At 48.9% G+C, this 23,344-nt stretch overlaps 1 pseudogene; it reads left to right on the top strand.

The window, feature by feature from the left end:
* The first annotated feature begins 2,893 nt into the window (after positions 1-2,893).
* LOC142591452 (alpha-crystallin A chain-like) lies at positions 2,894-20,151 on the top strand (annotated as a pseudogene).
* The last annotated feature ends 3,193 nt before the right edge of the window (positions 20,152-23,344 follow it).

Consider the following 23,344-nt stretch of genomic DNA (forward strand, 5'->3'; position numbering starts at 1 on the left):
CAGATGTGAATGATAAAATATTTAAGTCTTACAGAAAAAACGTTATGCGAGCGTAATAAATATTGAAGAGGATTTTAGCATGCAATTCTTTTTGTTTCGCGCAGAAAGATGCAGAGGGCTTCACAAACGCTCCTGTGGTTGTAACCTAGTACGGTAGCCCCAACAGAAAGAATTACTGAAGAGTCAAATTCAAGCCAAGGTTTTGGAACGGTTCTTTTAAAATTATTTTGCTTTGAATAATAAACCAGCGGCATGTCAAAAAGAATTGCTGCAGAGATTCACTCTCATTACATATAGGACACAAAGGGAATATAGCCAGACCAGACCTGTGGCACGATCGCTGGATATCCAGCGGCCGTGCCTGTGGAGTAAAAAGCTCAGTTGGTCGGAGAGTGGACTCGGCACCGTAGTCTCGTAATCGTTACTTCAGTTTTCTCTAGTGGAACAGCATTTATTGTTCCAAGGAAATTTGAGATGCGGGAAATGAGATGTTGACAACCATGACCGCGCGAATTTCTTTGCAGTGGGATATTTTCCGAATCGCGCCTCAGTGATAAAAGCTGGCGTAGGTAAAATGTGGATTATAGAAGCATCGTGGGATTCTGGTGCGAGCGCATCCCCGTATTCGTTTAAGGCTAGACCTTTGTGTCCTGGCGCCCACACTAAAGGCACCTGGCACGTGCCGCTTTTCCACGAACGTCCTTCAACGGTTTAGCGAGCTGCCCCGTAAATGCACTGGGGTATGTGGCCCTCTTCAATGAACCTCTCGCCAAATTGGGTCCCTGCCATATGTGCGCCACATTGAGTGAGTGGTCAGCGAGGGAACTACTCTCACCGTTCGCAACGCTTCGGTGCGCCGTGTAGCTCGTCTCGGAGGCAGCGCGCGGATTTCTCGGCAATGCCGCTAGGTGGCGCGACAGGTATAGAAAAAGTAAAGCGCCTTCCGCACGATGCGTTTGTCAGCGTTCGTACGTACCGGGTGTCACGCGCAGGCTTCGTGGCGGCGCCCGCTAGACGACGGGGAGTGTTCACATGGAAGCGCTAGATAGGAGTCCTGCTGAAGTACACGCCCAATGCATAAGACGTTTCGATATTTGCAACACGTTGTGTCGCTGTATTGCCCGAATCCTAAACGCATTACCATTGACAATCATCGTGAGATGGGTTCTGCCTGTCTTTTTTATAACAGCACGGTGAGCATCGGTATTTCCTTAATCGGTTTGCTCGAGGAATAGAGATCGGCTGCTCCAAGTCGACCATTCACGTTTGTTACGGGAATCGCAAACTCGTTGCATGTATGCGGCGCATTGCGGAGCCACAGAGATAAGAGATGATTGTCTTGGAATAGACTTCTCTGTTGGTGTACATTCAAGCCCCTCACTTTCAATCTCATCGGCACGCCCCTTTCCTTTCTTCTGTTTACTCCCATCTTCCTTCGATGCTGAGCATAGCTGATTCAATTTAGGCCGACCACTCAGCTTTTCCATCATAATAAACCTCTCCTTCTCATCTCGGACCAGCGAGCAGGCCCGACTTGCAATTCTGCAGTCCATTTCGCACGCATAGCCACCTTATCCAAGCTGTCGAAATAGCCCGACGCCGAAGTTACGCCGTCCCGCGGTGGCAGCAGGTAGCCCCGGGCAACGTGACGCGGCGCGCGCCTCGGTAATGAGTCAAACGGTGTCCGCGCGCCTCGCACACGCGCTGACTCACGCGTCTGCCACACTCTCGCCAGGCCAGCCACCATCTTGTTCTTTTGTTGGCGTCACACGACAGCACCGCCACGGAATTTGGGGAGCTCCCAACACGAGGCCCGTTCTTCCATGGGACCCGATTTTGGTGCAGCGCTAACCAAGCCCGAGAAACGGGGTCCGCCTTGACTCCCATTCACAGCGTTAGAACCGAAGAAAATGTATATGTACATAGCAACTCTTTAAAGACCCTTAGTTGGCATCAACTAAGGACGGTGTCAGCCGAAGGTGATGTTAACACACGATCTGTACATAGCTGATGTTAGAGCATTTGCAGTCATCAGTCAGGTCCGCCGAAATTCATATGTGAGCATTAGAATGTTTTAGGCGCTTAATTACTTTTCAGCGCAGTAATAGTGACCGGCATGCCTCTTGTATCCAAGGAGGGAGGGGGGGATAGGGCCCTTCTTTTCGATGTATCAGTGTTCGTGCCTCGTGCAGGCGAAACCATTGCACATTACGCTCTACGTACTGGGAGGTCGTCCGGTCACTGACTGTGGGAACATTCGGGACACATTTGAAATGTCCTGCCATAGATACCGCTAGAACGATTGGTTTAATTTGGGTTTACATTGATTTCTGAAACCTCACTACTGTGTACCTGCCTTTATTTCGATGCTGCACAGGTTATGTGACGATGTTCCACGATAAGTCTTCCGAACGTGTTGAGCATGCTAGGGGTCAAGGTCAATAACGAGTTTTGTGCATAAAGAACTGTGCATCTGCAGTAGCCATAAACTACAAATTAAATTTCAACAAGTGCAACTTCTGCATTACATCATGTCAGCAAAACGAATGTAGAGAGCTTAAGAGAGAGGAACATTGTCCATTTCTAGGTTCCCGCCATATGCCGCAACCACCGCCTCTCGTCTTATTGCACAACACGCAGTGCATCGCGTGCTGCGGCACCTGAAACTGCACAATCAAGAGCATCGTGGCGGAAACACGTGCACTATTTTCGGTTACGTTTTACTCGTCGGACCAGAAGACGCAGCGCGGAATCGCGATACACTGCGCGCAACTCCTATAACTCTGCTCAATTCAAAGAAGCCAGGAGGCGGCGCGCGCGGCTGTTGGGACTATTTTTGACGCCGCGGAGCTTTCCCTCGCTCTCGGCGCGCGCTCTTCCTCGCCTGCACACGCGAAAAAAAAAAGAAGAGCCCGCGGGGGTGTCTTCGAACCGAGGCAGCAGCCTGTACACACTTCGGGAGGGAAACTGGCCCCCATCCTACGACGTAACTGCCTCGTGACGCTTGAAACATTCGAACGACGACGCGGACTCGAAGGGCTACTTTAACGGAGTGACGACGAAGAGACGGTGCATCGAGTAGGCTTAGCGTGCTTCCAGCGTCTCTGAACGACTGTCGTGCGACAACCGCTTCGCCGGAAAGGTAACGTGTCAAGAGGCAGCAGGCCCGATCGTTCCAACAGCGTTCGTTGCCCTCCGCCACCGATTTTGGGTCCGTGCAGACGGCGTTCTTGGATTTGGAGGGTGCAAGCTCGCCGGTGTAGAGTTTCACTTCCCGAAATCGCTTCACGTTCAGTGCTTATGCAGACGTCCAGAAGGGAGGTGTTGACATCGTGCGCGTCGGATTCAGTTTATTGTTTCGTAACGTGGGTTTGAATGAAGTTCTGTCACGCTATATCTCTGGAAATTAAAAAGTAGTGTTCAAACCGGATTTCCCTTCTACAACCGCTGCCCCCAAGTGGTACGTTGATTCATTCTTGCGTTTTGGGGAGAACCGGGCATAGCTTTGCTGTGAGGGTCAACTTTCGTCTCTGTAAACGCCCCGCCTACAGTGCTGTTATTCCTTGTGGCTGAAGTGGGGGGCTGTCTAGATTATAGCGGGTTAACTCGGTACCGGTTGTCACAGCATGTCATCTGTTGCATAGCAACTCAGCTTTGGTGGTGACCATACAATTTGGTAATAAGCGTTGTAAAGCCTTCTCTTGTTCTGTGCTCAAGAGCTGTTTCTCTCTTGTTATGGCGTGTTCATTAACGGTGTTACTTGCATAGGCTTAAATGCCCGTTAGGTGTCAGTGCTTTATCAGTCCCAGGATGCATCTCCCGGTACAGTACCCAGACTTGCGGTCAACGAGCTCCGCACTCTCTGGCATTTCTGTCAGAGATGCACACTTGCTCCCAGATGACGAACGCCCATAACTGGTGGCGCACTCAATCTCTATCATCTTCCGCGAAATATAAAGCGTTATATCATCTCTGCCTTCAATACAGAGCAACCCAGCCACGTCCCTAGCGTGCGTGTGTTCACTCGGGGTAGCCCTCAGTCGTGCAGGGGCCCCGCGAAGACCGAGATATTTCAGGGTCCATCAACACTTGGCACTAGTTCTGGCGACTTTGGCCGCAGTTTCGACGCAGCGTGGGTGAGCGCGGCGGCAGGTATGCGAATAACCTGATGTGGCGCCGGGTCCATGTAGCATGTGCTCAGGTTTCTAGGCATGTGCGTCGCGAAAACAGCTTGTTGCCGGACGACTTCGGCTTTCCCCAACATGGATTCGACTGGATGCATCTCTAGCTCTGTTACTATATGCGACGCCATTTCAGAGCGACCACAGTGTTGGCTGTGTCGGCATTGTGTGTAGTGAGATCTAACAGTATCGTACCAGATATAATGTGAATGAAAAAATACGACGGAACGGAATACGACAGAAGTACGCAAAACCAAATCGTGCAATTGACGCCGTCCAGTCTAAAACCCCTCCATCCACGCGCCACCGCCGCTTTGGCGGAAACGTGTATGGAGGGGCTTTAGTCCAGTCTGGTGTGACAGCTAGGATAGCATCATTTTGGATTGGATGGAACGACATTCCATAACATCGAATGCAAGTAAATTAGAGTGCGCGGAAATCAATCGCTAAATAGGATCCCATTGGTTCATGCAAGGTTGTGTACTCAAGCATCCTATCCGACCGAATGGCATATCGTCGAATAGAGGAATGAGTATGGGCGTTAAGTCTTGGGAGGGTTAAGAGTAGGAAAGGTACGCAGAGGCACGGTGCAGCTAAAAATGAAAAGCAACACAGGGGGTCTCCTTAAACTGCGGCGAATATATTTCCGTCTTGGTATGTTCGTAAAGATAGTACGCGCTGCAGAGAGTCTCGTTTCCTTCTTGCTACACGAACGTCGAGGGCGTTCACTCGTGGACTAACGCTAAAGCCTTCAAGAGTGGGGAAAGCCTCGCATGTACCACTCCCAGTCATGTCGTCCCCATGTGAAAACGCAACTTTCTCTTCAATATTCCGATGGCTTCAAAAAGATACGAACCTTGAACATTGCATTCAATGTGGACGCAACCCTCTGCTAAGCAAAAACATTTGGACCGGTCACTGTTATTAGGAAAGTACTGCAAAGCAGTGATACCTAAAGAGGTATTTGGCGCTCTTTGGCCTGAACTGGCCCTGGCACCATTAAAACCCAATCATCTTCATAACAGGTGTACCGCAAGGTTTGACCAGAAGTTCGACGCGTCGCTCAGCGTCACTGCTATTCGTTGGTGTTCTCTCTTGCATCAGAAGGCCCTGTACGCAAATAAGCGGCGCATCTGCTTGTAACCACTATTTCAGTTTTCTTTTTCGTGATATAACACACCATCTATAAAATGTAAGTATTCGTAAGCAAATATTTCTTTTTCATGATGGCTGTCCTGATGTGAATTGAATCTTCATGCTGACGGCTTGAAACTTTTTTCTTCTGCAATGTTCGCGCCATGTTTCCAAAAAATATATATAAATTTGGGGGGAGGGGGGGGGGCTTAAGAACACTCGGTCGTCATTCTGTTAAGAGCAATGCACAAGAGCGGCGACGCACTTCGGAAGCCGAACACCTGCGAGTGCCAACCGTGGCCTTGAACCCTAGGCCGTGCGTGCAGGTCCCGAGGCCATCATGCCGTTCCACAGGAGCCTGTTCGGCCGCCACCGGGACAAGGACTGGTGGGACGCGTGGGACTACCCGTCGCGCATCTTCGACCAGAAGTTCGGCGTGGCGCTCAGGGACGAAGACCTGTTCGACCGAGACCCGTTCGCCAGGAGGCCGTTGTCCACGCTATCGCTGTCTTCGCCGCGAAGAGGACAGGTAAGCGCACTCTGGCCGGACACTCGCTCCGCGCCGGCCAGCTTTTCAGTTGGCGACGAAATTTGACCATTTGACACAATATCACCAAGTTAATCAATCGATCAGCGTACCACTTAATGTCAGGTTAACGCACGGCGCGGATAAGTTATATAGCATGCGCAAAAGCTCGCCGGTGACTGAAGCAGTATAGCGCTAGGTTAAGACTGTTTGAAGTAAGGTTTATTGGCATTGATTAAAATGTTGAACCGAATTAACGAAAAGCTTTCAATAAAATATTTATCGGTTAGACGGATTTTTAAATTCACACGCAAATTTATGCGTGCGTGAGCTAAAAATAATGGTAACTGAATATTTTTGCGCGTGTACTTCAACCAAAAATAAATATAGAAAGGGGAAATCCGCATCGGCATTTGCCGTTAATATAACGTCAGTGACAATTTGCTGTTTTAGTGGACATATGCAACATACAAAGCTCATCGACATTTGCCGTTAATATAACGTCAGTGACAATTTGCTGTTTTAGTGGACATATGCAACATACAAAGCTCACATAGATGCAGTCGTAGGTCCAGCTACAGGGATAATATTCACTTATTCGTATTGTCCAGCTGGCTTAAAGTGCAGCAAGCATGGGTGGTTTCTGACTTGAGACACAAGCGCCATCTTATAAAGCAGTTGGAGATATTGCAAATCAGCCCGTCGCACTCTATTTTGCAGTTGAGAGCAGGCAAAGGTGTTGTTGTTGGCTGGCTTTTTTTAAATGCGGGAGTATTTCTATGCCTACCGAACGAGAAATTTATCCATCCATCACGTAAGGCGATTGCAATGGCTCATATACGCCCCCCCCCCCCCCCAAACAATGGCTCATACCCCCGTAAGCAAGCAAAAATGGCTCATATACCCATATAAGGCAGAGGCTACAAGTTCTCAGAAAAGGGAAGTGAACAGTGCATAAGTTCATTGAAATCGTCCATACAACACACAGAACAGCATGCGTTTCAATAAAGAACAAGTTCAAAACAAGTATATCAGTAAAGCATTACATACTCCCCACAGCAATTGTAGTGGTGGTTTTGCAACAGCATCACTGGACGTCCATATTGATAAGGACCGATAAGAGTTTGTAAGCGTCTGATCATGTTCGATTAGGTTGATAACTACCGATGAGAGTTGATAAGGGCTTATGCTGGTCGAATCAAATTTCATAAGATTGATAATGACATCCGGCTTCGTGGAGAGGAGCAAGTGGCACAATGCTCACGCATACGTAGACAGCTGCAAGTGGAGTTCCTGCGTGATTTTTCTTTTTCGCTCATGTTACGTCAACCTGTTAATCGCCGTCAAATAAAAAATGTGCAGCAATTAAGGCTCTACTCCACTAATTTAAACGTTAGTCGATCAATCACTCAGCCTTAGGCTGAAGCCGTCGACCTGCCGATAAAGTCGGCTCGATAGCGCAGACACAAAACATTCGCGCTTGCTTTCGTATTCAAGATGTCTGGTCATCTTTACGTGTAATGAAATAGATTTAGCCTGAAAGCTGAATCGCACGGTGTGGTAGATTCTGTAATGGAAGCTTTTCGTAAACTTTTACCGGCCAGATACGTTCCTAACAGTAAGACAAATTTTTGGCTACGCTTCTAGCCCTGGTTCTATGATGATGGTGATGATGATGATGATGATGGTGATGATGATGGTGATGATGATGTATCGCGGCGCATGGGTCACATTTGGTCAAAGAGCATCTTGCCTCTCAGAAGCCACCGAAAGCGGGCGACTGTACCCGAGTCATCATTATCATCATCAACCTATTTTTATGTACACTGCAGGACGAAGGCCTCCGACAAAGGCCTGTGTTGTATGGGTGGTTTCAATGAACTTATGCACTGTTCGCTTCCCTTTCCTGAGAACTTGTAGCCTCTGCGACTTCCTCTTGCGCTAGCTGATTCCATGTGACGCCTGCAAATTTCCGAATTTCATCATCCCACCTTGCTTTCTGTTGTCCTCGACTGCGCTTCCCTTACCTTGGCACCCATTCTGTAACTCTAATGGTCGACTGGTTATATACCCTACACATTACATGGCCGGCCCATCTCCACTTCTTTCTCTTAATGTCAACCATAATATTGGCTATCCCCGTTCGCTCTCATATCCTTACCGCTCTCTTCCGGTCTCTTAACGTTACGCTTAACATTCTTATTAACATTCTTAACATCGTTATTTGCGTGGTCCTTAAGTTGTTCTTAACACACCCGGGTATGGCCAGTGAACTTACAGATTTGACTGAGCGAACCAAATGCACGTGCAGCGATGAACTCATTAATGGAGCGAAGGATTGGGCTAGTGGGTGTACGTTAAGTTCATTGCTGTTGTCTTACGGGCAGCAGCACGCGCTAAAGGGAACAGGAACCCCAACTGTGAAGGAAAGCACAACATGACGCCAAGAAGCGCAAGGTCACGTCGACACCACGTGCACGTCTCCGATCGTGCCACTTTGTTTTCCTTTCTGGTCGCTGTTCCTCTTGTCCCCGCTAGCGCGTGGCACACGCAACGCAACAACCATCATCTCTAGAATAGCCTCTAGGTAACCACATCGTGAGCATCCATACGAGACGATATGCCCAGAGGAAGATGCCGATTTGATTTGGTCAACAGCTAGTGGACCACCGTTACCTTGTTCTCCCGCTGTCGGAAATGTGACGAGGACATACGTAGAGTCTACGTGTGTTGCCCAACGAAACCTCGGTGCTTGAAACAGCGCGCGGCGCCCGCAGGTGTCTGGCGGCGTGTGCGAGGTGGTGCCGCGGTCAACGGGCATCTCGGAGGTGCTCAACGACGATTCCAAGTTCGAGGTTCGCCTCGACGTCAGCTTCTTCAACCCAGCGACATCACCGTCAAGGTAGGCGAACCTACGGATCTGAGAGCAGCGCAACGGACCCGCCATGGCGGAGCTCGTCGATTTATAAGAGAAGAGGGTGGACGTCTTAATAGTTCCTCTAGAGGGACGAGAAACAACGCATGATTGAAGAACAAAAAAGCGTACGTTCGCCAACGTAAAAGTATATGTTATGATCCCGCTTGCTTTTTTTTATCATTTCGCGAATAATGTAGAGGCGCGCGCGTAAACCGCAAACGGAGACCCTTCCCTGAGTGATACGAGCTTGCGTGTCAATCAGGAAGCGCGTGTATTCATGCCACGCATTTCTTTTGTTCGGAACAAGGTAACCGTATTTGGCACCGCAACAGAAAAAAAAAGATTTTTCTTTTTTTCTTCTTTCTTTTTTTATCTTAGAGAGTATACGTTTTTCCTTCAACCGTGCCCCTCCCTCGCCAGAAGCTGAGCTTTCGTCAAACCCTCGAGTATAGAACCAAAGCATAGACCGCAGCTTCATGCGACAATGGTGGCAGCGGTGGGATGGGGCGCTGACAGATGCTCGCGGCAGGCGGATTTCTCGCTCCCGACGAGCACTCCGAGAAATTCGTCCGCCACGCTTTCCGCTCCACGTTGTGAACACTGGCCAAGCGCCTCGTCAGGTTGCGCTGCTGTTTTTTTGGTTCACGGCAAGCGTCGGTGAGAGCCACACCAAAGCGCTCAGCCAGAAAGTGCGAGACCGATTCTCGCTGAGCTCCGCCGTGCTTTTCCCGCTATTGAAAGTCGGAATGCTTCGCTAAAATAACTTAGCAGCACTAAAGCACACTTATAACTTTTTAATACCCACGAATGGACATTTTATTACCGCGTAGTGCAAAACAAAAGTGCGCCATTCAAAATGTACTACATCAGGAAGAAATCGATTTTCTTGGCACCCACCTCATCTAATTTTATGAGGTTTCTTGCATTTAAAAGAAATAAAGTAACTATACAGTAAGCGTAGGAAGTGAATTTTCAATTTATTCCATCAACTTTCTTGCAAATGTTTTGGAGAATTAAAGAATTAAAGAAATATCAAATACCAAGTTTTCAACTTTGTAACTTAGTAACAGAGTAACACACAGTAACAGAGTAAAAGTCTGTAACTCAGTAATGAAATACGATATACCAATATACTGCATCTACCAAGACATGTAAAGCGGACAAAATTGGTGTATTATACACTTCTCTGAACTGTAATAATTTGTTAGTACGTTTGCGAAACTGTTGTAAACATTGTAACAATTTCATGCAGGCTGTAATATTCATGCATCAAATATGTCCACTTGTTATGCTCTAACAAATGTAGTTTACAGAACTGGGAAAGCTGTTTTGGTGCGGAGTTACAGGCTTGAATACTTCATGGTTAGACTCCTTTTTTAATCTTCCTGATTTTAGCAAAATTTTGTTAAATATTATAGGAAATAAATCCGAATCCTACTTTCTACAGTTACTAAAATTTAACCTTCTCGCTCAAATGCAACAAATTTCATTCAGATTGGTCCGGCGGTTGTCTTGTAGTCGCCGTGTCGTCCAAAAAGCGAAGCGGAGATAATGATAGCAAAGTATTAGACAACTACGCGAAGCATTAATTGCAGTAAACAATCGATTGCTAAGTTAACAAGCATGGTGTCACGCCCACACGCACGAGCGTGAACACGCCTCACACGAGGACGCGAACGCTCACCATCATATAGGAGGTGATAGTTCTTAAGATTCTGAGATTTTTTAAAACTCGCCTGTAGTAGAGAGCATAATTCTGGTCATCCAGCTATATTATTCAAGAAGCAGACGTTACAAGCACGAGAAATGGAAGCGCACATTCTACTAATTACCGAAAAAAGGTACAGTAGACTCCCTTTAAGACGAACGCGAAGGGATCATGAAAGTTTGTCTGTCCTATCAGAATAATAATTGGCAACATGACCAGGTGCACCCAAATATCTAACTTCAAAACGGTAAATGAAGTAGACTTACAACGGGGGGGAAATTACATAACAAGTATTTATTTAGCTGAACTTAATCGAAAACTGTCTTCAAGTGGTACTTTTGCTTGGTTTCATCCAGTCCATGAAGGATGCTTGGCGTTTCTGTGCAAATGGGCGAGCAGCCACACACGATGTCATCTCACCTGATGACGTTATAAGTCCTTCTGTGCCTTCGTGCTGCTGGAAAATGTTCACTAGGGAGTTCAAGTAGGCGTCTGCCGCCTCACAAGTTATCGGTGCAAGCTCCGAGCCAGCGTAAGTACGGAGCGCGCTGAGTGCGCGGAAAAGCAACGCAACCTAGAAGTCTAGGTAATGTTGAGCGAACTGGGGAAGGAGAAGCGAAGCGTCGCGGGGGAGGAAGGTAAGCGGAGGCGCGCTGTGTTGACCTCCTCTGTCAGTTGCAACAGGTTTTGTTTGCCGTACGCACGTACCGGGTTCGTCTCGTGATAATATCGTCCATCGCGCGCCGTACTCTGTGTATGCGAGTGAAAGCGTGCGACGGTGAGCCGACGATGGCGGCTCAACCTCGCGTGCGCAAAGGAGGAAAGAGGGTAGGGAAGCGCGCCGTCTTCAGTCGCGCGCGTGGCACCGGGGAGGGGAGGGAGGGGGTGTTGTACTTCGGCCGTGCGCGGTCCCGTGGGCTTTATCTTGAACGCGATCTGCTTTGGGGGCACAGTCTAGATGGGCCGATGGCTCGTAGCTTTGCGTGCGCTGTGTTCTGGTCGCTCAGTCTGCGTTGAAGCGATAGACAGCGCAAAGGTAACTGCGCTCGCTGCAGCTGCTGCGATTAGTCACGCCAGCGTTTTGACAGCGAGCGTCCAAGGGCATCGAGTGTGATGTGTTCATGTTTGCCTGTGCGCGCTGACACCACGCTTTCAATTTACTTAGTAAGCGAATGAAAGAGGCGTTCTACTCCTGCGGCTGCTGCGTGTGGCGCGGTCGCGAGAGCCCTCTCTTGAATACAATCTGCGATGCGGAGAGTTCAGGTTCACCGAGGGCTGATAGCTTCGTGTGCGCTGTAGCATCCATACGCTTGCGGCGTCACTGTCTCTTTTTATTTCCAACTTTTCGCATCTGTACACGATCGATGTACGCCGCAGGTCTCTGCTAGGGTACACGGGCGATGCGCCACGCCAGGGGGCGTGGCGCATCGAGGCACACTAGCCCGCAGGATCGGTAGCGGTGGCCGCCATTCCGATTGTTCGTCTTAAACAAAGAGCACGTCTGAGGCGGTTTGCCTTAAATGGATTTTTTTGGCATTGGTTCTATGGAAAACCAAACAAGCCTTCCCATGTTGTTCATTATATGCGAGAATTCGGCTTAACCGAGTTAACGAGAGTTCCCTGTATTAATTAACCATCTAATTCATTACCTTACGGCACGTATTGCAATTTGCGAATTGTAGCCGGTGAATTTGCAACACATATCCACTTCAAATGAATCTCCAGGCTGACAACAGTTTCCAGGTATTATTTCCCAAATTATGGGACGAAACACATAGGCGTTTTAATTACTTTTGCGCTTCAATGCATAGAAGAGCTTATCGTTAAACAGTGGAACAACAGTGCATTTTTGCGACGATTTTGATGGCGCACTTCCCTAAACTGCTGTCATTCTGGAAATTCATTCCAAGGGGATACGCCCTCCAACACTCTAAGAAAAGTTTACCCCCTTTGAGGCGTATCTTGCCTCGCCCTCCAACACTCTAAGAAAAGTTTACCCCCTTTGAGGCGTATCTTGCCACACGACAATAAACGTCATCGGTCCTGTCCGCATTTCCATTCTGTAACACTGCGAGCCGGGTACTTCCCAGTAACGAACGGCATGCGCGTTATCAGCATGGCATAGCACTGCCGACAGGAAAGTAGCGGGCGCAGCGTTTTCAAGAGAGGAAACGCAAGCAAGGTAGATGACGATTATTCTTGTGTGACAGATATACGCCCCAAAGGCTGTAAACTGTTTTTAGAGTGAAGTTCACCGGCTACAATTCGTAAATTGCTTTATGTTCCGTAATCTAATTAATTAATGTATTTGTGTTAATTAGTTGAATATGTGTTTCAATTTCTCGTGCGAGTAATGTCCACCTCTCTGAATAATCCAACTCAAGGACTCGAATTATATCATATGCATCAGGTGATTTTCAAAAGGTTGCGGCCGAACCAATCTCACGATGACTGTTGACGGTAATAATTTAATCAGTATAGCGGCACAACTTATTGCCATCATCGAAACGAGTTATGTATGAGGCGTGTACTGCAGCGGGACTCCTATTTCACGCTTCACTCAGCGCCATCTGGTGCCGCCGCTGCGAACCATGCATGTGGCCTACGAAATGCATGGCGCGCAGATGCTTGCGAACCCAGAGAAATAGAGCATAGGGCAACCGTGCTCCTCTTTCGCGCATCTTACTGGACACGCTGCGTCATCTAGCGGCACCCCGAAGAAGTCCGCGCGTGTCCTCCGAGACGAGAAGCATGGCGTGCCGTTGCCTGCGAACGCTGATAATTGTTCCCTCGCTTACTGCACAGGTGACACGTACTCAGTGACCGAAGTTTGCGAGAGGTTCTTTGAAGAGCGTCACATACTCAGCGCATTCGTGGCGCCGCTCGCTAAAACGTTGGCGTGAAAGGTGTTCATTGAAAGCAGCACATAGCCAGTGCATTTGAGGCGCAACCTGCTAATTGATCGGGTTGCTGGCCTTGAGAAAGCCTTGTGAGGTGGGTTTAGTTCCGCTCAGCATCAGAGAAATTTAAGGGATGTTTTTGGTCATTGTAGAGCGGCACATTCCCAGTGGCACAAACACAGTTATACAAGTTGGCGTCAAAGACTTCATTGAAGAGCGACCCACACCTACTGGAACATAGCCATTGACCGAAGTTGGCGTCAAAGAAGCTCATTGAATATCAGCACAGACTCATTGCTCGAAGTCGGCATCAAATTTTTTTTTCTAACAGCGGTGCCGACCCAGTCCCGCATCTACGGTGGCCAATGTCAGTGTGAATGTAGTTCGTTGAAAAGTGGCCCGTATACACGTACACACTGACGCATACTCAGTGACCGAAACTGGTCCGAAGGTTGGTTCCAAACCCTGTTACCTCAGCACAGTTGCCCGATGCGAATATATTCGACCATGGACACCCAGTGACCTAGGTATAGGCGGAAAAACAGTCAGATAGAAACATACACAGATACGTAGCTGCAAACATATATGATAGATGGATATATAGAAAGACACAGAGCCCCCGCAAAGTGCGTGAAGTACTTTAATGCTAACGCATTAAAATTCCGGAAAGCTGAAAAACGATCACTCCGCATGACGCTGGCGTGACGAAGAGCGGCATCAGCGGCTAACGATCTTCACTTCGTGCTACCTCCCTGCTTTAACGCGAACTGTGCGCCTGAGAACACGGCGCACACGAAGCCATCACTCACCTCGGCTCTCTTAGCCTTTGTACCCACCGCAGGCTACCGCCAAGATAGGGTGCGCGACCGCCTTCAGCCGTGTCACGCGCAACCACGGCGGAACTAGAAGAGGAGACTCGCGCTAACCTGCTCCTGTCCTCGTCACCCCCTTCCTAGCTTGCACGCCGCGTTCCTCCCCATTCCCCCTCCCATTACGCGCGCGAGAGGACGGCGCACATTCTCCCCTTCCTTGCAAGCGCGAGAAGACGCCGCGCATCAAGCTACCATCGTTCGCGGCTCACCCTCGAATGCTTTTCCTCGCCGTGCAGCATACGGCGCGCGGCCGCGACCTTCTCGCACTTTAACATTATGCAAAATCTCACGGCGACGGCGGAACTTTGCCTGCAGTGTCCATATAGTTGCTATCGCAGTAAAAGAATTTCCCCGTTTTACGTGCACTTGAGTAGAGAAATCTGATTTCACCTAAAGCTAAGGCTTACTCCACTCCTTTTTGTAACGCACTTCGAGTGAATAACAGAGAGCTTTAGCGTGCCCGATGTTCCGGTATACGCAGGCCGATTGCCTGGCGAGAGGGGGCGTAAACGTGGTCGGCCGAATGGGTCGCTCCACCTGGTGGCACAGAACTCACCCGGACAACGCAGAACCAATGTATTCTACTTTGCTGCTGGTTAAGCAAGACATTTTAAAAAGTTAACGTGTTTACGATTAGGCCGCTTCCGAAAATTTACACCAGCAACGAAGTAGAATACACTTGGGCCGAGATGGCGTAAAACTATTCCGATCTGTTTTTTGTTCCAAATCTTCCATCAGCCCTCCGTGCATAGGTCAAATGGCTTGAGCCCTGCCCATATATGGGCGGGCGCCGCGTTCAAGTGGACTGGGCCCGAGTCATTCTGATTTATCACAAAGGACTAATGGCGGAATTTGAATAAAAAGTTGCAGTTACACCCGAAAGTCGAGCCATCGATTGCGATAGCCAATTAATAGGCAGCTATACGAAGTAAGGATAGTAGTTTCATCGGCCTACGTATAAACTTGTAAACGTTCGCTTACTAATTAAATTAACAAGCATAGTTTCAAGTGCACACAAGCAAACGAACGCATCTCACTCGATGGGCGCGCACACTCGTTGTCGAAACGCTGCAGTGAGTAAGCGCGGCAGCAGCAGCGAGCGAATTGACCTTCTTGTTGCCTCCCGCTTTAACGCGAACGTAACGTCGTGGTACATCTTCCTATGTGATTTTATTCCTTTCATATAGTCCTGCCTTAGAGTGGATACTCTGAGGATGGCAGGACCACATGCCGAAACGTTAGTACAGTTATCTTTAATGAGTGCCGTACTATAGGGGCTTCCCACTTGACTAAATGTGATTCTACGTGACAGTCGGTTTCGTCACAACTCTTAAAGGCCACAGGAGCTCTGTATGAGACGTTCACTTTTTGTTTACTTTATTGACGCTGAAAAACCCAACTTCTAGTTGGTGTAGTGAAGCCAACTTTATCTGGAATCAACCAAACTTTTATGGGTGTTCTACAAATAAATATATTATTCTGAGCGTATTTCTGCCATTTATTTAATGTGCGCACTCAATCAAGCAGTTGAAGAATTTGGCATTCTGGAAACGTTTTCTTTTTTTTTTTTTCAAAAATAAGTCGGTAGGTAAAGGATTACAGATACGTGATCTCAGAGCAAATAAGTCTAGCTGCAACACAGAATATTAGTTGCTTTGCTTCGCTGACAACCTCAGGCATTACAACATGTTTTATCGTTTCGCACCTACTTGCCTACAAAAGTAGACAAAATACATGCGTCTCTGGCATAACACAGCACTCATCATGCACGACTAAACGAATTAAAATTGACTTGCAACCTAAGAAACCAAAGCAAACCTTCACTAATTCACGAGCAGGTAGCTTCACGCTCAGGCGGCTCATGAAACATTATGTTTCATGAGCCGTCGAACAAAGGTGGTGACCGTCGTGTGCAGTGCCTAGGGGAAATGCATGCAGCAGTACGACAATACCTGTTTTCCCGTTTTTGCTCGTGCCACATCAAGTGATTAATCGCGATTAAATCGTTAATCGAAAAAAATTTGAGAGTTAGAATTGCCCCGCACCGAGCACTACTGGCGATAAAATCACCTCCAGCGCTTGTCGAATAGATGCCCCCAGTGCTATAGTTGACCTGCCGAAAGGGGGCGACCGAGCCCCACCTTAAATAATAGAGGAGGGCCGGATACCCCCCTCCCCCTGAGCCCGCCCTGACTTTAAGCATTGGGCGCCGTAGGTACAGAGGCTTTAAGTCTTCTTATACTCTTAGGAATGAGAAGCGCATCGTGCATTGTTCTCTCGTTATAATGTGTTCACCATAGGCTATGCATAACCCAATCCAACAGCGTCAAGCTCACGTGCTCACATTGGTTGTACCAAAATAAAATAGGCTGTCTCCGCAAATTTGTGCGTTCATCAAAGGTAAAATTCTGTTTCCATGTGTTGCCTTGCTTTCATGTGCTTTCTCTTGTACTTTTTCGCATTCTTTTTTTTTCTCGTGTAGTAATGCGATCTTCGCTATAAAGCCTTCTAAGTTGACTGTGAGCACTTCGCCATGCATCTTTCCGAGTGTCCCGTTTTTGCAGGCTATATTTTTTTTTTTGTTCATGGTCGAGACTGAAGCTTGCCGAAATATACAGCAATATATCTAGCATATCGAAGCGGTACAAAAGTGACTAAAGGCGTGTCAAACAAGGTTCTCAGAGTCCTCGGATGGAAGCAAAGCGGCGGAACGCATGGGGTTTCGAGAGGATATGTTGTATGGTTATCATCTATCAATTCTGTCTTACTCTAGAGCAAAGACAGCTTCTTTTTTCTCCTCTACGGTTACATGTGAACCTTTGTCCTTGTCCTTATACACACCAATGGAATTCTCTGTTGGAGTTGGAACTAATATCGTACCACTCTCCCAATGTTGACTCAAAGCCAGAGCACGCATTGTGATATAGAACAATGACAAGACCACCTGGGTGGTAGATTTGCTCGATGCGTGTTCACAATAACGGTCCTCGTTTTGAACTGCCATATTATTAGTGTATCTCGCAACATTTATTCACAATCGTGGCAGCTTTAGGAACGACAAATGAGGCTTGTCCTACAAAAGTTCACCAAGGTTGGACTAGTTGGTGCTGCGTAATAGACCCTTCCCGGCGCATTATCCAAGGGCGACAGAGAAGGACACGCAGAGCGTTGAACTTACAACTGAACTTCATTTTCATGGGCGCAGTTGTAACTGCACTTATAAACAGTGTATGCTGCGCCTGCTCTCCGTCCATCCGTGCCACCAGAAAGCATTCACCTTTGACACCCCCAAAACTTTCGTCTTTGTATTTGTTTTGACGAAATTAGTATACCCACAAGACGCATGCAGAAGCGATGCTTGCTTTTTCACGACAACTCTGACTATATACCGGTTGCCAGCCCAGTTCATGCGTGGCTACGCGCTAAGTAGGAACACACCCTTTTCGCCGCTACTAACGGCAGGTTGCGCCACGTGTCCGAGCCGAAAGACAGCGCAAGAGGCGTACACACGCTTCTTTCAGGTCCATTTGGTATACTCTATTTTTGACCTGTCATTGACCATATAGACTTCTTCCTTAGCAGCGCCTACATGAATGCGACAGTGGCACACCGCGTGAATCTATTTAGAGCATCACATTCACTTAAAGGAGGTGGTACGCTAAGAAAACGCATCGCCTTAATTTGCCAGCAGGGGGTAGCTTAATAGGGCACCGCATCAAAGGGAAAAGAGCGAAAGCGCGGAACGGTTGGTGCTTGCACTTCGCCGTGCTAGGTAAGGGGCTGCGGTCTTTCTTATATATATATATACCGAATTATCAGTGAAAGTGCTAGGAGCACCATTTCTTGCGGTTTCTGTGCGATATAATGGCGTCCGCTGGTTGTTGCTCAGCCTCGTGCCGTTGGCACAATTTTTCTTCCTCCCCCCGCGGCGGTTGTGGCGTCTTTCCTTGAGGCTGAGCCTGGCGTCGCTTTTCCAACTTGTGTTACTTTCCTGACACAGCTTTTACAGCAGCACGCTGGGCCGCCGCTTCGCTGAACCATCAGTTTCCCCGGCTTCTGGGCGTGACGTCAGCGACGCTCCGACCAACCAGCGAGGTCCGGAGACACCAGCGCCTTTCCCTCGCGCTCGGTTTTCACTGCTGGCTACGCTTCATGGCAGCCCTCCCCTCCTCCCACTGCGCTACCTTCTGCCTATTATTATATCGATCAGTGGAGAAAGTTCCGCCCCCGATCACGAAAACGGAGAAAGAGCCAAAAACTTGGAGGACGCTTAAGCTTCGCCTTCAAGAGTGGAACGCGGTAGCGTTATCGCACCCCGTTCGCACCGCCCACTCATTCGCTCGGCATGCTATCGACGAGACGAAGGGGAGAAGCGGGCGAGTGGCGCGCCACCTGTCGGGGCAGCGCCGTACAATGCGAGGAGGGGGTCTTCTGTGTTTGCCACAAGATGGCTCTGCGTGTGCGCCAAGGGCAGAAGAAATGTAGCGGAAGCGTACTTCGCTACTCGTTTAACTGCGACTTCTGTAATTTACATGCTCATAATTACCGATATACACTGCAGTATAACTTTCTACGACACGTTTCTAAGGCAACATCGCATTCACTAGAGGCGCTTTTGTCCCGCTTTGAACCATCGAACTCATGGCTGAGTGGTAGCGTCTCCGTCTCACACTCCGGGGACCCTGGTTCGATTCCCCTCAGCCCATCTCGCAAGTTGTTCTTATTCATGAATTGCCTTCCGGGATTTTTCGCTCACGGCGAACGCCGACACCGGCTTTTCTGGGATACGACCTCCTAAACGCTGTCGCGTTAAGAAAACGCACCGACGATTACAATACTCCTAGTGCGGCATTTGAGCGCAGCTTTATACGCGTTCTCATCACGCGTTCGGGCGCTGGTCCGTGCTCCCGCAAGGTCTGTAGAAGATAGCGTCAACCTTTCCGGTCTCACAATGAACCACTTCTCTCGCGCGCGTTATATTGGCTGGCGCGGCTGTCTTATGCAGCACGCTGCAAAGGGACCGAAGTGTAGCGTGACTGCCTCATAACGGCAGATCGTGAGAGGCAGCGCGTGGGCGCGATTCCCAGCCTCCGCGGCAGACAGACCTCCGCTCATGCAGCGCTTTGTTTCCATATGTGGTGTCCGTGGACGCGCTTGCCGCATGCCATCGGTGAACAGACGATGGCGCGCTACTCTAGCGCCATCTCGTAGCAGTCGTCACCGCAGAGCCGTCTTGCGCGGCACTATAGGCGTTCCTTCTCGTGCTTTCGCCATACCTTCCTCCTCCGCTTTTCGCCTCATGGTTCCGCTGCATCGTCCTTCTCCGCTTTCCTCCTCGCGCTCTCTTCGCAACAGCCATCTTCCATCCCACGCTTCGCGTTCACTCTTTCATTTTTCGCTGCGCTCGTTCGCTTAATTACGCTGAGGAACGCCGGCGCTCAACGCAGGAGCGGGCGCTTCGCAAATGGCACGAGCTCACTTCGTGCGCCGTCACACGAAGGTTGATGCGCGAGAAAATACCGATGCCGCATTTGTACAAGTGCGGCATCGTGTTGTGCGAAATTTTGTGGAGATTACTTCGCTACAAGGTGCCTCCTAACCCTGATCTTGCGCGCGGCCATGTTCGACGCAGGTGGTGGGCACGGACTGCGTGCTGGTGCACGGCAAGCACGAGGAGCGCCAGGACGAGCACGGCTTCGTGTCTCGCGAGTTCACGCGCCGGTACATGCTGCCGCCGGACGCGGACCCCGACCAGGTCACCTCCGAGTTCCTGGCCGACGAAGAGGGGGTACTCGTCATCCGTGCCGCGAAGAAGACGCCCGAGCCGGCCACGCTCAAGGAGCGGGTCGTGCCCATTGCTGTGCTTTCGCCCAACAAGGCCAAAGCCTGAGCAAATACACGGTGTTGCTATTTTTTGTGTCGTGTCGCTCTGTGTATAAGCACCGCTACGCCGTGCCATACATTGCTGGTTCGGCCAGCATAACGCAACACAGGAAGTACAGGAAGGAAACAAGAACACTCGCCAACTGAAATTTATTCAAGGGATGCAGGAATTTATATAGCAATGCTCAATAATAAAAACTGCGTCGTGCCTGTATTGCGATATGCTGACCAGACCAGTCGATACGAAAAAATCGGCGCTGTATTAGGGAAATCAGCGGCGGATGGGGTACGTGAGAAGTATTGTGCGTACAGCAAGGCGGTGTGCGTGTATCGGCCCTACAGGGTAGAAATGACGCAAAAAAATTACATAAGTAACGTTCATTCATGCATTGGAAAGGTTACATATGCCTGACTTATGCAGCGGCTAGTGGGGTTATTCTTACGGTCTAATTTTGCAATCGTGCTCGCTGCCATTTCGTAGCGGGCCCGTTTGTTTTGCAGAGGTTGTTTGGGCACTGTAGGGTGAGAAATGAATCCCTACTGGTGGCGCCCGGGACAGCCCTGGGCCATTAGAGCTCGCCGCACTCGATGGTTGGGGCACCTGCGCTTGCCTCGGGCTAGGACGCGTAGCCGCGCAAGCGAGACATATCCGCAATTTCACACTTGTAGGTATTAAAACTCTTTATGGGCATCATTAGGAGTTTGAAAAATTATCCCCACCATGACACAGTGAGCACTCGCGAACGCGAACGCTTCTGCTCCGAATCGACAAACGTACTGCCGAGCTACGCCTCTTTGAACGCTGCGTGCGAGGCTAAATTTAGCTACGATTGCATCATGCGTGGCTATAAGGTGCCTCGATAGTACCGCTTCGTGGCGCGCTAACGGCGCCATCTGCGCGCGCCACAAATGCATGATCGAATAATGGTTTCTTCTCTGTTAACAACGTTACCAACGTGCAAGACATTTATTCATGAATTCCACAGCTTAGATGTCCAGCTTGCGGCACTGCCGCATATAGTGGGGGTCCTACGTACAGAGTACTCTCGCAATCGTGATCGCTGCCTGTTCGTATATAGTAGTGACTCGCCGAGGTCAAAGGTGGAATGCGCGAATTGGCATTCCTCCGCCTTGTTGCCCGTACTTCAATTCGCGCTATGCTGGACCGTGCGTGTCGAACGCGGGTTCGCCATAACCGAGCAATTGTGAAAGTTCTGCAAAACTTGCACACTTGCAGGCCTCTGACTCCTGATCAGCAAATGTTTTGGCTTGATGGATTATACAAACTTGCTATGCCTGAGTGAGCTCTCTCAAACGCGACCGCACAAGCTCGGATGGACAAACGTACTGTTTAGCTATGCCTCTGAACGCCGAGCGAGAGACTCCGATTGCGTCATGGGGGGCGTGACAACGGCGCGATCTGTGCACGCGACATATGGCGACGATCGAACCACGGTTTCTGTCGTCTACACAACGACACCAAAGTAAGGCGCGTGGGTAGTACGGTTGCAAAGATATTAGCGACAATGCTGTAAAAAGATGCTTGCGTTACATGCGGCTTTAGCAAGCGACCTCATTTAGACATTTCATGTCAAGAAATTCTGAGGTTTTACGTGCGAAAACCGCAATTTGTTTATGAGACACGTCGTATTGTGGGGGACTCCGGATTAATTTTTACCAGCTGAAGTTCTTTAAGGTGCACCCAAATCTAAGTACACAGGCGTTCTTGCCTTTTCAGGGCATCGAACTGCGGCCACCGCGGCCGGGATCCAACCCGCGACCGAACCCGTGACCTCGAGCTCAGCAGCGCGACGTTATAGTCGCTAAGTTACCGCGGCGGGTCCAGTCGACGCATCAACTAGCCCGGCAATGTACCACGTTAATATATACTCAAGGGACACCACAAAAGTTAATCTCAAAACAGCTAAAAAGATCTTGGTCAAACTCAAGATGCTTATAGACTATTTCAGGACGTCTATTCATAGACGTCAAATACACGTTTTGGATTTGAAGTTATCAAGAAGCAAGAAAGCAACATATTCCCAAATCTCTCGATATAGCAGACTCTAGGCCATCCAGCATTTAATATGGGCCTACGCTGCAGGGTGGCTGAAAGACACCTCATAACAGGTAAATATGCTCAAACTTGTTAGTCGCTCTTACTAACCGTTCGCATATGGACTAAAGGAACGCTAAAGAGAAACGCAAGATAATACTTGTCTCATTGATATCTAAATGTGCTCCTACAACGGGATCTATAGGATACCTGCAAGTGTAGTATCCAGGGTGTCTACCAAGTTGAGATTTCCAAATTCCTTGAGCTTTCCAGGTTTTTCCCTGAGTGCCTTTGCAAAATTCCCTGAGTTACTCAGAACTTTGTTTTCCCTTAAGACGGGCTGACACTATGTCGACCGATGCATTCTCCAGTAGGCATACTAAAAAATTAAAGAATTGTCTCGCCATTCCGACCCTGCGAAAGTCGGTGGACAGCAAAGCTGTTAGAAAACCTTTCAAATGCCGTCGATGGGGATATGAAATCTTTTATTGTTCTGCCTACTCTCAGTACGGCACCGTTGTCGAACATTACGATTTTGCACTCTTCGACGCTCATCGTATTCCCGCTGCTCTTCGGGAGTCTTTAACTTTGTATGGTCTACCCCTAGCGGTCTTGCAATGAACTGAATGAGTTGCTAGGCAGGTTTCCCTTTTCATCATCATCATCATCATCATCATCATCATCATCAGCCTGGTTACGCCCACTGCAGGGCAAAGGCCTCTCCCATACGTCTCCAACAACCCCGGTCATGTACTAATTGTGGCCATGCCGTCCCTGCAAACTTCTTAATCTCATCCGCCCACCTAACTTTCTGCCGCCCCCTGCTACGTTTCCCTTCCCTTGAGATCCAGTCCGTAACCCTTAATGACCATCGGTTATCTTCCCTCCTCATTACATGTCCTGCCCATGCCCATTTCTTTTTCTTGATTTCAACTAAGATGTCATTAACTCGCGTTTGTTCCCTCACCCAATCTGCTCTTTTCTTATCCCTTAACGTTACACCTATCATTCTTCTTTCCATAGCTCGTTGTGTCATCCTCAATTTGAGTAGAACCCTTTTAGTAAGCCTCCAGGTTTCTGCCCCGTAGGTGAGTACTGGTAAGACACAGCTATTATATACTTTTCTCTTGAGGGATAATGGCAACCTGCTGTTCATGATTTGGGAAT

Source organism: Dermacentor variabilis, chromosome 8 (genome assembly GCF_050947875.1).
Source record: "Dermacentor variabilis isolate Ectoservices chromosome 8, ASM5094787v1, whole genome shotgun sequence".
Taxonomy (NCBI): domain Eukaryota; kingdom Metazoa; phylum Arthropoda; class Arachnida; order Ixodida; family Ixodidae; genus Dermacentor; species Dermacentor variabilis.